This window comes from Rattus norvegicus, chromosome 6, assembly GCF_021556685.1.
Source record: "Rattus norvegicus strain SHRSP/BbbUtx chromosome 6, alternate assembly SHRSP_T2T, whole genome shotgun sequence".
Lineage (NCBI taxonomy): Eukaryota > Metazoa > Chordata > Mammalia > Rodentia > Muridae > Rattus > Rattus norvegicus.
This window is the reverse complement of record NC_141539.1, coordinates 59,513,160-59,530,159: the sequence shown is the minus strand read 5'-3', so window position 1 is coordinate 59,530,159 and position 17,000 is coordinate 59,513,160. Positions and strand designations below refer to the sequence as shown.

The window sequence follows — 17,000 nt, the reverse complement described above, 5'->3', positions numbered from 1 at the left end:
CCTAACATTATCTTAACATGCTAAGTGTGATACTTTACTTATATTTCTGGCCTCTAATGTCTCATCTAAAACCAAACCATGACCTAGGTTTGCTAGGAATGCATCATGATTCCATAGGAAATTGTGTCACACGCCTCTTCTCTAATTATTGAAATACCAACAGTTATAGTTAACATGGATGTTAAATTACTAATTGGAAGTTTACTTAATAAACTGTCAAAATCTCTGAAATAAACAAATTTGTATAAATTCAATCCGTTATGGGATCTGCATATGGTGTATGTTCAGCGTTCTCCTGATAATTTAGACACTTTCAGGAGTCTACTATGAATAAAGTCAAGAAATACAGTATGATAAATGAAACAAAGACATCAATTTAGGGTACTCTCTAAATACGTATCTTTGTGTCTTACACATCAATCCATCAAAAAATAGCTACCAAGAGCCTAGCACGCCAGGAACATTCTGAGTACCACAAATAAAGTAGGGACCCAGAGAAGAACCCCAACAAACGGAAGCCCAGAGGCTCCTATTTAAGGTTATACTCGAGATAGTACAGAGGAATCAGCACACTAGTCCATATTACGTAAGAATACGTAAGCAGGAACATTAGGAAAAGATGAGAATTGCTTGGATGAGAAAAGAGTTCCTTAGACACTCACTGCAGGCTACACAACTCCCAGGAAAGAAGTAAAGCCAAGAAACCCATGCACTGTGGTAAAGAACTATAAATGCACGAGGGCTCTGGCTTTTTCTATTGGGCAAAAGACAGTTCTTTCAAGTCTAACAGACATTGTAGAAATAGCAGTTTTTCAAAATCCCACTTGCTTCCAGTATAACAAAAACTATATTCATGGTATGAACAATGGTGTTCTTTTTTGCCTAGGGGAAATCCTAGAAAGAAGTGAAGAGAAATGGATATTCCTATCATAATAGTTAACTGGCTTTGTTAAAATTTCCTAAGATTTGGAACTATTTCAGGAAGATAAAATTTACAGTGCATTTCACAAGTATTAAAAAAATCACTGTGGTTGGCAATATTTCCAGAGTCATCTGTATAAGGCAACCTTAAAATATGACCCTTTATAATAATTTCATAGGAAATTATTAAGTAAGCACTACAATTTTATAATGTGTGGACATAAATGTTTACTGTATTTTTCTCATTCACTTACTGAATCACAAGTCTGTAATGACCTCCTGCTTAGGTTTGTCCAACATTCATTTTTTGGAATAGTACCATAAATGTCTTTGAGGAGTGGATCGTATGTCGTACCCTTATGCCCATCCATGAGCTTGGTGTACTTGGCTTCTAGATTTGCATTGTTGAGGAAACAGAATTTCACAAAGCTTGTCCAATTTGTATTTGAGATAACATTTAAAGCTCATAAAGCAAATGTCTCTTTTTCTGCCTGTGGAACTCAAAGAGCATGTAACAGTAAAACTAAAATTGGTGAATTCGATGAAAAAATTACAACCAGGGAAGCTTTTAATATTCCTATAGATTGTTTTAAATTTTAGTTTGTTATTATTTTAAAGTGTATGGTCTGTACCTGTTACAGACAGCTGTGAGTTACTGTATGGTTGCTGGGAAATACATGCTGGTCCTCTGGAAGAGCAGCTAGTGCTCATAACCATTTAAGAATCTCTCTATCCCCATCTACTAATAATTTTATTTTTATTTGCTGCTCATTTTAGTTATAAATTAACACAATCCACAAAGATCTAGTGAGAAAACTCTGTTCGGTCTTGTCTTAGGACACATGTTGTTTGTTTGTTTCTTCTGAGTTCAACAAATATTATGGCTGACACCAGAAACCTCAAAGCAGTCGCTAGCATTTCAGAAGCTTGGGGCTCCATAGACCGAGACATATTGCAGAAGGTCCACCAGCTACTTCTGATATCATCCTGTACATCCTGAGTATATTTTCAGTCATTGAACTAGCTTACAATCATGGCCTTTTCCGAGTGCCTTGGGAAAAGTAGCAAATAACTTGAAGGAAGAAAAATAAACAAAAAAAAAAAGCCCCCACATGGTAAGATACTAGACATAAAATATGATTAACTCAGGGGCAGAGTGCTTGCCTCACATGCCAGAGGCCCTGGGTTCAAGTCTCCAGTAGCTCAAAAAGTATAAATTAATTAAATAAAGCAGTTAGGTGTCCCACAATTAAAAAATATGATTTGCTAAGAAAATCCTCAGGATTTAATTGTCAAGCCTCGTGCTTTTAGTTTATTAAAAACAAATGACTGATATTTATATTTTTAAATATAAGATCAAAGGGTAACAATTAATGAGGGTTTTTATGTTTTGTTATAACACAGCAGAGGCATCATGGATAGGAGAGAGGAAGAAAGGAGCACAAAGGCACCCCAGATAAAGGCAACTGTCAAGAAACAGTATTAACCTATCCATCCCGACACTAACGCTGCCTTCCTCAATACTGCTACTTCAAGGGTCAAGTTTACCCCCAGGTAAACCATGAAGAAGAAGTTCAAGCTAATGTATTGGCCAAGACACCTGACGGAAGATATGAAGACCCCTAGCAACCATGTTTGTATCACCACCTCCTCTTATCCTATTTATGCTAAATGAAATGCTTTCCCTGTTGAACTTGTCCATGCCATTGCATGCCTTAATCTTTGCTCTCAGGTTACTGTACCCTTGGAGAAAAATTATATAACCATTTAATTTTTTCAGGTAAAAAGGTAGATGTAGAGACCATGCTCAATCATTCTTCCATGATTTAGAACTGAACTCATTAATTAAACTTGTGGTAACTCTTTTCTCAGGGGCTTTAGTCTGTATCTACTCACAAGGGTGAGAAAATTACAATTAAGTCTGGCCTGATGCAGGATTTTCTTAAATTAAAAACAAAAAATAGACCACCCTCCCTGGAGAGACAAAATCCTTTAATTACATCAAAACATCTTAAATATGGAGTCAGAAATTTAATAAAGGGATAAGAGGATTAGAGTGAAAAATACAGTACAATTAGAAGTAAGCCCAAGTTTATTGAGCAAAACTTATTCCTACTTAAAATTCAAAGGTGAATAGTTCTAGTCAGAGCGTATCACCAGTAAGCAAGCAAGAAATGAATTCTTACTAAAAAGAAGTTGAAAACACAATGCAAAATGCAGATGCATTAAAAACCTTTCTATGAATGTATTCACCCAAATAATTGCTTGTGGCTTTCCACTTAGTGACCCCAGTCTTTACTCAAGACGATCAAAACCTCAGGTGACAATACATGTTGACGAGGATGTGGAGAAAGAGGAACACTCCTCCTTTGCTGGGGGAATTGCAAACTTATACAACCACTCTGGAACTCAATTTGGAGGTTCCTCAGAAAATTGGAAATAGATCTACCTAAAGACCCAATACCACTCTTGGGAATACACCCAAAAGATGCCCCCACCATGCCCCAGGGGCACAGGTTCATAGTGGCCTTATTTGTGATAGCCAGAAGCTACAAACAACCCAGATGTTCCACGACAGAAGAACAAATACAGAAAACATGGTTCATTCACACAATGGAATACTACTCAGGTATTAAGAATGAGGACATCCTGAGTTTTGCAGGTAAATGGATGGAACTAGAAAATATCATCCTTACTGTGGTAACTCAGACCCAAAAGTATGTTCTTACTAATAAGTGGATATTAGCCAAACAAACAACAACAAAAGCCCCAAGTACAGAACACCCAAGATACAGTCCACAGAACTCAAAAAGGTCAACAAGCTGAAGGGTCCAAGTGAGGATGACTCAGTCCCACTTGGGGAGAGAAGAAGGCAACCACAAGAGGGGAGGGAGGGAGAGATCTGGGAGGGAAAGGGGGCTGGGATGGGGAAGAGAGGAACATGATTTGATATTGGATGAGAGAAAATGATTGAAGCCCTGAGGACCAGAAGAAAAAAATACGGAAACAGGTAACCTTGGGAGGAAGGAGATTGGGAGGATACTCCAGAATGTACCAGAGAACTGGGAGGTGAGAGACTCTCAGGATTCAAAGGGGAGGGGTATCTAGATGAAATTCCCTACTGTGGGGAGAGGAAACTTGTTGAGCCTAACTCCAGCAAAAAGACAGGGCACCAAGTGAGAAATGGGGTTGCTATCCCACAGTCAAAACTCTAACCCATAATTGTTCCTGTCTCAAAGAACAAAGAACTGCAGGGATGAAAATGGAGAAGAGCCTGAGGAAAATAAAAGGTCCAGTGACAGGCCCAAAGTAGGATCCAGCTCAAGTGGAGGTCCCAAGTCCTGACAACATTACTGAGGTTATGGAGCTCTCACAAAAAGGGACCTATCATGACTTCCCTCCAAAAGACCCAACATGCAGGTGAAAGTCAGATACAGATATGTGCACCCAACCAATGAACAAAAGCTGCTGACCCCTCTAGTTGAATTAGGGAAAAGCAGGAGGAAGCTGAGGAGGGTGACCTTGTAAGAAGACCAGCAATCTCAATCAACCTGGACCCCAAGATCTCTCAGACACTGGGTCACCAACCAGGCAGCATACACCAGCTGAGATGAGGCCCCCAACACACATACAGCAGAGGATTCCTGGTTCTGGGCTCAGTCAAAAAGCATAAACCTAACCCTCAAGAGACTGGAGGCCCCAGGAAGTTTAGAGTTCTGGTGGGATGGGTGGGGTGGAGACAGCCTCATGGAGATGGGGGAGGGTACTGGGAGGAGGTATGGGATGTGGAACAGTTGGAGGGTGGACCGGGTGGGAGACAAAAAAAATCTGGAGTGTAGAAAGAAAGAGAGAGAGAGAGAGAGAGAGAGAGAGAGAGAGAGAGAGAGAGTATATTCCCTTCTCTAGAATCAAAATGCCTTTTAATAATCCATCCATCTATTAATGGACAACTAGGTGAATAATTCCTTGCTATGGTGGATGAAGAACCAATAAATGTAAGGGTATAAATATCTCAAGAGTAGGGTCTAGAGTTCTCTGAACATGCCCAGGAGTGAAATAGCTGCAGTGAGTAAAATGACAGGGAAGCCACATCCATACCAAAACAATATGGCTTCCTAAATAAGACCCAAACAATGACAATATCAACCTACCTCATAGTACAGTAGGCAGAAGTCTCATTGAGTCACACCTCTAGACAAAGAACTATAGGCACATAATGACTAAGAGGAGAATTAGCTTCTTCCATGACTGAGCTCTCTCTGTACTCATACTGTACAAGGTGATCAACCCTGAAAACATGTACAAAAAACTAATTCATGACATTGCACTTATACATGTATGCATATACATACATACATACATACATACATACATATGTTATGATAGTGACCAAAGAAAAAGATGCCATCAATTCGAGAGAGAGAGTAGGGATGGACAGAGGACAAATTGGAGGGAGAGAAGGAAGGGAAGAAGTGAAATGGTTGTACTTTAATTAAAAATATATTAATACTCATATATGTGTATATATATTCAATAGTGAAACTAAAAGACCAATGTGAAGATCTACAGCTTCAGAAATGCTATTTTGATGGTTTAGAAGTTCAATAAAATATTTAAATTATGGGTCTGATTAATTCTGGTGTTTAAAATTTTTATTTGCAACTTTAAAGTAATAAAGTTTATTAGACAAAAAGGAAAAAAAATTAAACAAAGTCTCAATTTTATTGTTCCCCAGTTTCTTTTTTTCATTTTTAAGATTTTGTTTTTATTATGTATATGAGACAAGGGGTATGTGCTTGTGAGTGCCAGTGACCCCTGACGCCAAAGTCCTCAGATCCTCCTGGAGCTAGAGTTAACCAGCGGTTGTAAGCCACTCAAACTGTGTTCTGGGAAATAAACCAGGGTCCTCTGAGAAAGCAGTGTGTAGTGTCTGATTCTGAGTCACCTCTTCCATTCCCCTTCTTAATTTGAATACTTTTAATAAAGAAGTCTTTTTGGTAAATAAACAAGATAATAGACATTCCCAATAGGCTGCATTTCTTTTTTTTTTTTTTTGTGAACTCACTAAAATATTGATATTATTCTTCATCTTTTGGCAACAACTCTTTTTTTTTTTATTAACTTGAGTATTTCTTATATACATTTCGAGTGTTATTCCCTTTCCCGGTTTCCGGGCAAACATCCCCCTCCCCACTCCCCTTCCTTATGAGTGTTCCCCTCCCAACCCTCCCCCCATTGCCGCCCTCCCCCCCATAGTCTAGTTCACTGGGGGTTCAGTCTTAGCAGGACCCAGGGCTTCCCCTTCCACTGGTGCTCTTACTAGGATATTCATTTAGGCTGCATTTCTTATGTATCTGAATATATACTTTGAAATATTTGTCTTCTTGTTAGTCTAAATTACAAATAATTTTGTAAAAGAAATAGTAAAATGAAAAAGATTATGACGCAGGTTTCACTGAAAAGGTGGCCATTTTTTAGAACTCTTATTGAACTTACTTCTCTATGTTCTTCCTGACAGGGTCAGAATGATATAGCGACTACAAATTATAAAACATGGCAGAAATTAACAATCATGAATGGTGTCTCTGTAAAAAATCTGTTTTTCCTGCCCATTAAGAACAAGAAAATAAAAGGAGTTACTGTTGATGGTCTCTTATTCAAGCAAATCATATACTAATAGCATCAGTGTATAGTCATTATTCTCCATGCAGCAAGAGGAAATTGAAGCTCAATTAAATATATTTCCTCATCACTTGTCAGAGGTGAGTAATTAGATAGATGGAAAACTAATAAACGTCACCATTATCTATACACAAGCTTGCCACAAACATTGCTCCTTTCTCCCTGAATCTCCAGGAAGAATGTGCCTCACTGTTTTCATTGTGGTCCTATCAGAAATGCCAAGAGGAAGTTATAGGATAGGACTATCCTCCCAGGCTAAGCAGCCACCATCTTGAAGCAGTCAGTTGTGCCCATGTGGAAAAGATTATCTCAATTGTGCTTGTTGACTATTGATACCCCCCTATCCCCTTAGAGAGGGTGAAGAGGGTCATTAAAACAGTCAACATTTCATGTCACCTGCTGTCTGCAACTCTACCCATATTACAAGTGGACTCAGGAGGAGCTGGAGTATATAGGCCTGAGAAGACTAGAGGAAAGGGCCTCATCTATGCAGCTTTGGGGAAGTCATCATCCCTGTAGGTAAAAACTTTCCAAAGTACCCCTTTTGGGAGAACTCCCGTTCACCAGTAACTACCCATCATCTGTTCTCCAGTGAACTTTGTCTGAATAGTACCTCCTTGATTTGTCACTAGGACCCCAGGAGGGGCTGAGATATTGCTTACCTTTCTGCATGTAATGAAATCTTAGCAATAGATTCTGAGAGACGGACAAACACAACATCTGGTTATGCAGACAATCAACTTTTGTAAAGTAATGCCTGGGACTAAAAACATGAAATTCAAGAGGACTAAATGATACTATCCCTCCAAAATCATTCCTGGAAAACTGTGCTTAGACAAATTATTGACTTTTATTTAAATTAATTATTTTGTGCCTGAGTTATATACAGCAAATATCTAATGGTCAGTAGCCCACCATATGGCTTTGTACTAAGACTTGCTGCCCTCGATTTAGAATGTCACTCGTCTCTTCCACCCTTCCAAGGCTATCAAAATCAAATTACTGTGATGTGCTCCACTTGATTCATTCAAATGCCAGGGCTTTAGAGTTCTGTATACAGATGTTCTTCCAGTTTGGGTGATTAGTGTTCCAAAAATTAAAATAGAGAAAGACAGCGTCTCCACTCAACTGGTACCTGAAGAAATTCTACACAAAACTACTGTCAACAGGTTTTTTTTCCCATAAATAAAACACGCTTTATTTGCTTGAACAGAAATAATAGCACATACACTTGTAAACTCTCTATTTTTCCCATGGACTGCTTATGTAGTTTGTCTTTATCCTATTATTTATAATATTTCCATCGCAGCATGATGACATGAGTTTGATAAAAGTGTAAATTAAATCATCCTTTTAACTTTTCACTTACATTAGTAGTAGGGTAGTGGATATATTGGTTAGTTTCTAGGAAGTCAGATCACTCTGGATAATGTCTGCTTCTAGTGACTCCATAAACAAGTCTCCCCTGACTATATTCAGCTGTCACTTGCAAATCTCCTTATGTGGATAGTTCTAGAACAACTCTATTTTCAGAACACACTTTCTCAGGCCTCCGGGACCTAACACTTTCTGGCTTACATTTTTTTAAGGTACTCGATCTCAACCTTCTCACACGAGCATATTACAGGATTTAATTTGTAATAATTCAGACCCCAGGAATCTAAATGAAGTATTAAAGTTGCCTATAAATATATGTATTCTAAATTGATATAATGTTCTAAAATCAATTCTTAAATGGCTTGGTATGGGAAAATAATGAACATTTTCATATTTTGATAAATTGGTATTTTACCCTGTCTATTCGAAGAAGCTCCAGTAGGTACACGTTTAACACTATTTTCATGAATTTTGTGACATTTGTTTTTCTATACTGAAATGTTTTTTAACATATTGAGTTGAGCAAAACAAACTATTTATGGTCCACAAATCTGAGATAATATATGGAATTATAGAACTGCCTCACATTTTTATGGTATTTCAAGTTACTCTCCCCATCGGTTTCCTAAGATGTGGAACTACAGGCCTATACTATTACTTACTCCCTGAAAGCTCCTGTGATTTTTCTCATAATTTCTAACCCAACCCGTAAGTCTAGTATTACTATGTGAAAAAATACAGTGTGGATTCTCCCACTTCCTACGCACAGGGTTTGTTGACTTGGCAGTCAAGTGAACACTATCATGGCCTTTTCGACTCTTCTAACATAGTTTGTCTGCCAAATGGGGTACAGCTAAGTCTTTTCAAATGTGATAAGAGAGAGTGAGGAGGAAGGGAAAAAGGAACACAGAGAAGAGGAGAGTGACAGGGAGGGAGGAGGAGCAGCATAGGGAGAGGGAGAGTGTTTATAAAGTACAAGTTGGTTGGTTATGCTAAATCATACATCCTTGTAATTCCAAGGTTTGTTCATCTCCCAGGCTGTGAGCTCCAGGAGAACTGAACCAACTGAATCTGAACCTTGACCCTTGTGTCAGCACAGTAGAGAGTTTGATAGAACAGGGGAAATCAGTAAGTAGGCTGAGTGAGTAGACTTGGGGTGGAGGAAAAGATTTGAATGAAAAGTAATAATGCAAAGCCTGGGGTTGAACCTCATGAAGCTGGAATGCTGACAATGCCTTTGAAGGATCTGTGGAATGCATGACTTACATTGAAAATGTTTATTCTTATTAGCATGTTTAACTTAAACTTCGTATCTAAGAGGACACGGCTATTTCTAATTGAGACAAAAAGTGAGGAGAATCATCATATGGTTGAAAACCAAAAACAAAACTTTGGCTTAATGTGCTCTTTTCACTACTCTCTTTAAAAAAAAAACTCATATACAACTTACTTGTTCCCTCAGTACAAAATAAAATTATGAAATAATGATGCTACTCTAATGTCTGACATAGATAAATTGAAAATAATTGTAAACACACTGTAAAACTGTTTCCCCTTTTGTTGGCTTTCTATATTCCATTGTACCTCCCTAGCTGTTACCAATATATTCACATGTCCAGTGATAAAACACATATATGATTTAATTATGCATATATTTTAAGTGTATGCATGTATATATTAAATATGCTTTCCATATTTAAATACTTAAAGATCTGCTTCATTTTTATTTACTAATCATTTATTTGCTTACATTTCAACTGTTAATCTCTTTCCGGGTCTCCCCTCTACGAATGCCCCCCACCTTCTACCCCTCCCCTTTGCCTCTAAGAGGGTACTCCCCTACCCACCACCCACTCCTGCCTCACCCCTCTAGCATCCCCCTTCTCTGGGGCATCAAGTCTCCACAGGACCAAGTAATCCCCTCCCGCTGATGCCAGATAAGGCAAAGTCCACTGCTATATATGTAACAGAGCCATGGACCAGTCCATGTGTACTCTTTCTTTGGTTGTTTAGTCCCTGGGGTCTGATTAGTTGATACTATTGTTCTTCCTATGAGGTTGGAATCCCCTTCAGCTCCTTCCTCCCTTCCCCTAACTCTTCCACTGGGGTCCCTGGGATCAGTCCAATGAATGGCTGTGAGTATCTTCATCTGTTTTAGTCAGGTGCCGGCAGGGCCTCTCAGATGATAGCAATCTCAGGCTCCTCGATGCAAACACATCTTGGCATCAACAATAGTGTCAAGGTTTGGCATCTGGGGATGGAATGGATCACACAGTGGGGCAGTCTATGGATGGCCACCTATCTAAAAAATTTTAACACAGAATTGTCCCTGTCTAAAGCAATGCAGGGACAAAAATGGAGGAGAGGGTGACGGCCTATTTCATTTTTAAATACCCGAATTTACATGGAGACAGTCAGCAATAAATTCAGTATACAATCTGTTATGTTAGCACTTGACTACTATTGTGGTTGGCAGAATCTGACATGACATCCAACAACTGCCTACAACCAGTATCTGTGCCTGCTCTAACGCCCTCCTAGAGTGAGGTGGGCCTGGGAACTTGCCTCTGATCCACAGACTAAAGCAGTGAGGAGTTGTTGCTTGGCTATTAAGGGAGAGTGCTCTAGTCTTATTGGGTGTTTGCTTCTTCTGCTGTTGGAAGAGCTTCTGTGGAGAAGTTTCTGTGAGAAGAAAAAACCGAGTGGAACAGCCCACAGTGAATGCAGTGAACACCGAGTTTGAGAGGGGATCATTTCTGAGAGGGCCTAGGGTCACTGCAGTGACTCTCCTGAAAGAGACCCAGGGACACCTGGTCACCAGGATCTACTGGATAAAACTGCTCTCAGTCCTCTAGACACTGCATGACAATGAAATGCGTTTCCAGGAGAATTAGCTCAAGAATCTTCCAGAATGTTCTTCCTGAAAGGACACAGTTTCCATTTTCAGACATAATTTGTTTTCTTTTGCCACAAAGAGATATATAACAAATCAGCCTGTCTAACACTGCATTTCATTTGTATATACCCCAATAAGATGATCGTATTTCTACTTTTAGAGTTTACCAAACGAGCCAAATAAACTCTTTAAAAATAATTTTGTTTTCGAACTTAGACAATTTTGAAGATATTATTTTTATGACCTTCATAATTTTCATAAGTGACTAGCTCTAAGCAGTAAAAGAACAAGTAATATTGCTAGGGAAAACCATTTTATCTCATAAACACCCCACATCAGAAAAGAAAAAAGACAGAGAGAGAGAGAGAGAGAGAGAGAGAGAGAGAGAGAGAGAGAGAGAGGGAGGCCTGATTATTTTGAACAGAGCTTTGCAGGTTTCTCCTAACAGAGCTGGTGTTGCATATTGGGGGGGGGAGCATGATCAGTGCTGTAGAAAGAGTCATATGTTCACTCAGTTACCCTAGTTAAAAACTGCATGCTGAGCCACCCAATTAGACAAGATGGATGAAGCAAAGAAGTGCAGACCGACAGGAGCCGGATGTAGATCGCTCCTGAGAGACACAGCCAGAATACAGCAAATACACAGGCGAATGCCAGCAGCAAACCACTGAACTGAGAATAGGACCCCCGTTGAAGGAATCAGAGAAAGGACTGGAAGAGCTTGAAGGGGCTCGAGACCCCATATGTACAACAATGCCAAGCAACCAGAGCTTCCAGGGACTAAGCCACTACCTAAAGACTATACATGGACTGACCCTGGACTCTGACCTCATAAGTAGCAATGAATATTCTAGTAAGAGCACCAGTGGAAGGGGAAGCCCTGGGTCCTGCTAAGACTGAACCCCTTGTGAACTAGACTGTTGGGGGGAGGGCAGCAATGGGGGGAGGATGGGGAGGGGAACACCCATAAAAAGGGGAGGGGAGAGGGATTAGGGGGATGTTGGCCCGGAAACCGGGAAAGGGAATAACATTCAAATGTAAATAAGAAATACTCAAGTTAATAAAATAAAAAATAAAAAAAATAAAAAAAAAAACTGCGTGCTGATGGAAACCAAGGCTAACCTCCTCCAATCTCGCTTTATGTTTTCGTTTGTTCATCCCTTTGCTTCTTTCTTTAATGTTTAGCAGCATACAATACCTATAGACAAACTTTTGGCTACTTCAGGGTTCCCTTCTACCATCCTTCCCTACCCTTATACCTTTCAAGCCCCCAACACTCAGTAGGAATAAAAGAAGGCTAGAGGAGAAGAGAAAGGGAGCATCCATCTTGTCAGACTACTTCCTGTTGCCCAAGAGTGTCGAGTTCCTTAGGGCAAGTTTGATCTTCACTGTCAGTATCTCTTCAACAGTCACCAGCAACCCGCAACCAGTAGCTACAGGAGCAGGGGCGGCAGCTGCCACCACTCTTGGGGCTCTGGCATTTTTATACTGTCTCAAGAGTCCCCAGAATTCCAAACATCATACACTCATAAATCTGGCAAATCACCCCTCCTGCTGGAGCGTGTGGCAATCATAGCCACTGTGGACAATCTGAAGCAGCTCCATATCCCACACCTGGGATTAAAGCAAGACCATATTCCTATAACATTTGTGTATTTAAAGAAACTAACGTTCTCACTACATCGACCTACCTATCCTGTGAAAATCCTGTGCTCATGAAGGGTGATACCAAATAAAATTCAGGATAGAAAAGAGATTCAGTTTTCGGACACAAAGATATCTTAAGCAGATGTTGGACTTGTTTATGTATTTCCTAGCAAAGGGACTTGCAATAATTACAAAAATTCGGAATCCAGAATGTTCCTAGATACCCTTCAGAGTGCACATAAAGGCCTTCAAAGTTGACAACAAAACGTGATAGCATTTAACCCACCAAATACAGTATATTAGAGATGTAAGACTTATTTACATCATTTAATTTAATGTTGATACAAGGCTTTGCTTTTTAGTTTCATATCTTGCTTTGGAGGATTTATATGACTTTCATAAGTCATAAATAATTACTTAACAAAAACACGCAGAAATGCTTTGTTAACTTCATTTTTACTGCCTGACTTTCCATCTGTAGTAACATAAAAGTTGAAATTCAGAAACAGAGTCAATGTGACAGAGCCTAAACTCCAGTCTTCAGAGTTGCCCTCTGTGTCTCTGCCAACCGCCAGAGTCCTTTCTAGTGTTCCCACTTATAAAAGTGCTAAGAAACTCAAGCATTGCTTTCCAAACTCCTATTGCCTCTGATCCAAACCACCAGAAGACTGTAAGGGAGAAATAAAAATGAGAGCACCTGGCCTGGTGCTGGAGGCGCACACCTTTAATCCCGGTACTCCAGAGGCAGAGGCAACCAGACCTCTGTGAGTTCAAGGCCAGTCTGGTCTACAGAATGAGTCCCAGGAAAGTCCCGGATACACAAAGGAACTCTGTCTCAGAAAAACAAAACCACAGACAAAAGAAGAAAGAGAAAGAAATCTGTAGACTAAATTCTACAGCACCTCGCCCTGTTGACATGTTCCCGTTTATCAGTGCTGCTGTTGTCATAATCTCTTTCTGGCTAAATTGAGCTCTCTTCTGGTTGCTTTTTATTTTATATTTATTCTGATACCTAAAAGGAGATTAACATTGCCTCTGTAAACTATAATACTCTAGGACATAATTTATCAGTGAACTAAATAAAAATAGTACCATAAAAATATACGTAATACATGGAAAAGAGAAAAGCCAACTAGATTCGGGTTTCAGATTTAACATGTATCAGAATGAGACCTGCAGTGTCACTGGCAAAGCCAGCACACTCTCCAGTTCTCCATCTTTGCATGCATACATTTGGCTCTGTCTGGAGGCTTATTTGATTGGTTGAGATAGGGCCTCATTATTTACATCAGGTTAGTCTCAAACTCATAAGCTTCCTGCCTTGTCTCACGAATACTGAAAGTATAGGCAAGTTCTACCATGGCTTGCTTCACACAATGGTTCTAAATTCTAAGTTTTACAAACATAGCATCTGAGCCTTTAAATCTTTACATACATTGTCAAATTCTATATAGCTGCTTCTTTAGTGCCGATCCAAACAGACATTGATCCATTAAAATAGTCATATGTTCTGAAAACTCTTTAACCATGAAAACATATATGTGTTCAGTCTTGAATATCTGATGTTTAATAAGTCATAAACACAGTAGAAAACTACAGGACTTTATAAAGTTTATAAACCTTAAAAGTTTTATTATAGTTCATACTTAAAAATTATAGAGAATGTATACTTGTAAATATTTACATGACGAAACACTTATAACATATTTTAGACATCAATAAAATAAGTCTGAAAACTGTTATTGGCTAAACACATTCATGCCTTAAATATTATATCTTAATAAATTCATAACTATATCAGACACAGACTTTTAGATAATTTGAATGCATTCCTCTAGTAGAATTTTATTTTACAGCTCAGTGACTTCTATAGCAAAGTTGGACTAACACTAATTAAGAATAAGATTTTCTTTTTGAACGCAGTGTTTCAAAGTGTTGATCGTCATATTCCAGACATCCAAGTGATGTATGGGCTTACCAGTGTGTGCCAACATCATGAAAGGGAGTAATCAACCAACGTACCCTGAGAGACTTTACAGCCCTTTTCTTTGTTTCACATTGGGTAGCTTATGGAAACCTGGCTTTGCGAGTCTCAGCTCAGAGACACAGAGATCTGTCTGAGGGCTAGCAGTGGACTCTTAAGCACACTTTCCCACCAGGGAATTCTGTCAGGTACAGAGATGCAGAGACACCTATTTACACCTCGCCACATAAGTACGCAGAGCATGATGGGTAGTGGAATGCTCTATAAAGGCTGCTGGATTCAGCAGGTAAAAGTCACAAGGTACAAAGTTAAATTCAAACTGCATAAAAGCAATTTACAATGCATGTGTGACCCATGTCAAATTTGAGATACACTTAATACCAAACACTATTCATGGTTTAGGAATTATAATTACACAAGGTACCCAAAGTTTTACCTAACAGCACCACTCTCCTCTGTAAAGCTGGCCGCAGTCCATGTGAGTCATGGAGTTTTAAGTTTCCAGAGATTGGACATGCTCTTTGTTTTATTTCACATTTGCACTCTGTGGTGTTAGCATTCATCTATGACACTGCATGTTACAAACATGGAAATGGTTTATTTATAATTTCTACCATATTTATATACTATAACCAAACATTACAGTAAATTGAGGAGGAAATATTACTAACCAAGGACATCGACCTAAGTTCCTATTCTACCAGCTCTCTGTCGTTGAGCAAGAATATTTATCTCTTTATGCCTCGGATGGTTTGACTTTCAGAGCCTCTACAGCTTCAACGTTTTGGATTTCCAGGATCCCATGTAAACTAGAATGTATCACCTTTTTAAGGACTAAACTGAGGTCATGATTACATATTTTAGAAGCAAAGCTACATAGAAGTTAAAGAACATTGAAGTGTTGGCTATTGTCTTTCTATTGTCAAGACTCACTCACTTGTACAGAAAAGCTAATGTCACTCTTAGCTCGAGTTATCTTCTTACTGCACGCGTCCATGTAGTGTTGCAAATGCCCCACCATGCCTGTATTATTAATGATCATTATATTAAGTTAAAATTTACCTATTTAAAACACATACCTGCAGGCTAATGACATACCTTAGGTAATTTGACAAATTGTCACTGTTTGTAAAAATGCACTATTTTGCTGATTGCTCTCTCTCACACACACATATACTTTAAAAGATTTATATTTATATTTTACATTTGCACACAAGTAGGAGTGTGTGTACATGCACACATGTATGCAGGACATACATGAAAAAGAGTTCACATACCAGAAAAGAGTTTCAGTTCACTTGGAGCTGGCATTACATGGATGTTGAAACCCAAACTCAGAATCTCTACAAGCTCTTTTAAAGAATGAGTCACCGCTCTATGTTCTACCCATATGCAAGTTCAAATATCTGTGAGTACCTGGAAAGCCAGTAATGAATCAAATTTATTCCAAACCATGCAAAAGCAACTGTCAGACTTACTAAATCATCTCCATGAGACCTCAAAGATAAAATTATAAAGTAGTTAGAGGTCTAATGACAGCTATGTATTGCAAAAAAGGCAATTCAACTTCTCTACGAGATTATTTAAATGTTGTTTGAAATCCCATTCCTTTGTACAAAGAATGATTAGGAGCAAAGCATCTTGCCTTCCACTTATCTAATTGGCTGCTCCTCACACACTAACAAATGCTTTTCTCTAGTTAAGTGTTATGCTCTCTCAGACTCTAGATGCCAGGCATTCACTTTAAGTGTTTAAATTGCATGTACTGGTAGAAAGCACTTGATTACCAATATTATGAAAATGACGTAAAATTAAGCAATCTCAGATTTGCCACAGGGCATGGGACATAATTCTATAGGCTTTCCCATAATATAGAAGAACTCTGTTAAATCTGAAGTTTAAATCCAATTTGGAACATAGTTACACATTTATCTGAAGGGCTTTTGTTTACTGCATCTGGCAGTCTTATGTGAACTACCTAATAGTTGATATTTGCCAGCTTACTACTTTCTTTTGGGGTTTTGTTTCCTTAATTTTCTGGAGGTGGGATTTCATATATGAACACCATATTTTTACCTGCCCAACAAGTACACAAAATCTACCAAGGACATAACCTGCTGAGGTCATTCAGTGTTGTTCATGTATAAGTATGTTTAGGGCTATTTATAATTAGATAACCTATTAGGGAGTTTGGACCTGGAGAAAACTGATTTTCCCTCTCTTAGCAGGCAATGATTACTCTTCATCTAAGGGTGGGACCTTGTGAAATCCCCACCAATCAGGCTGCTATGTCAACTGTTATTACCAGTATGCACGTCCCATTTAGGCAGCCATATTGTTAAAATGTCATGGGTGTAACTTTCCTGCCATGTCTAGAAGACACTATCTAGCAGCAGATACCCCGGTCCTCTGGCTCCTAGAATCTTTCTTTCCCATCTTCCAGGATTTCCTTGAGCCTTAGGTATAGGAATTAAACTATAGATACATCAATTG

The 17,000-nt window shown here is 38.9% G+C and overlaps 1 protein-coding gene across 3 annotated transcripts in view; it reads right to left on the bottom strand.

Annotated features, from left to right (window-relative positions):
* The window catches only part of Crppa (CDP-L-ribitol pyrophosphorylase A), a 277,017-nt gene that overhangs the window by 104,719 nt on the left and 155,298 nt on the right, over nt 1-17,000 (bottom strand).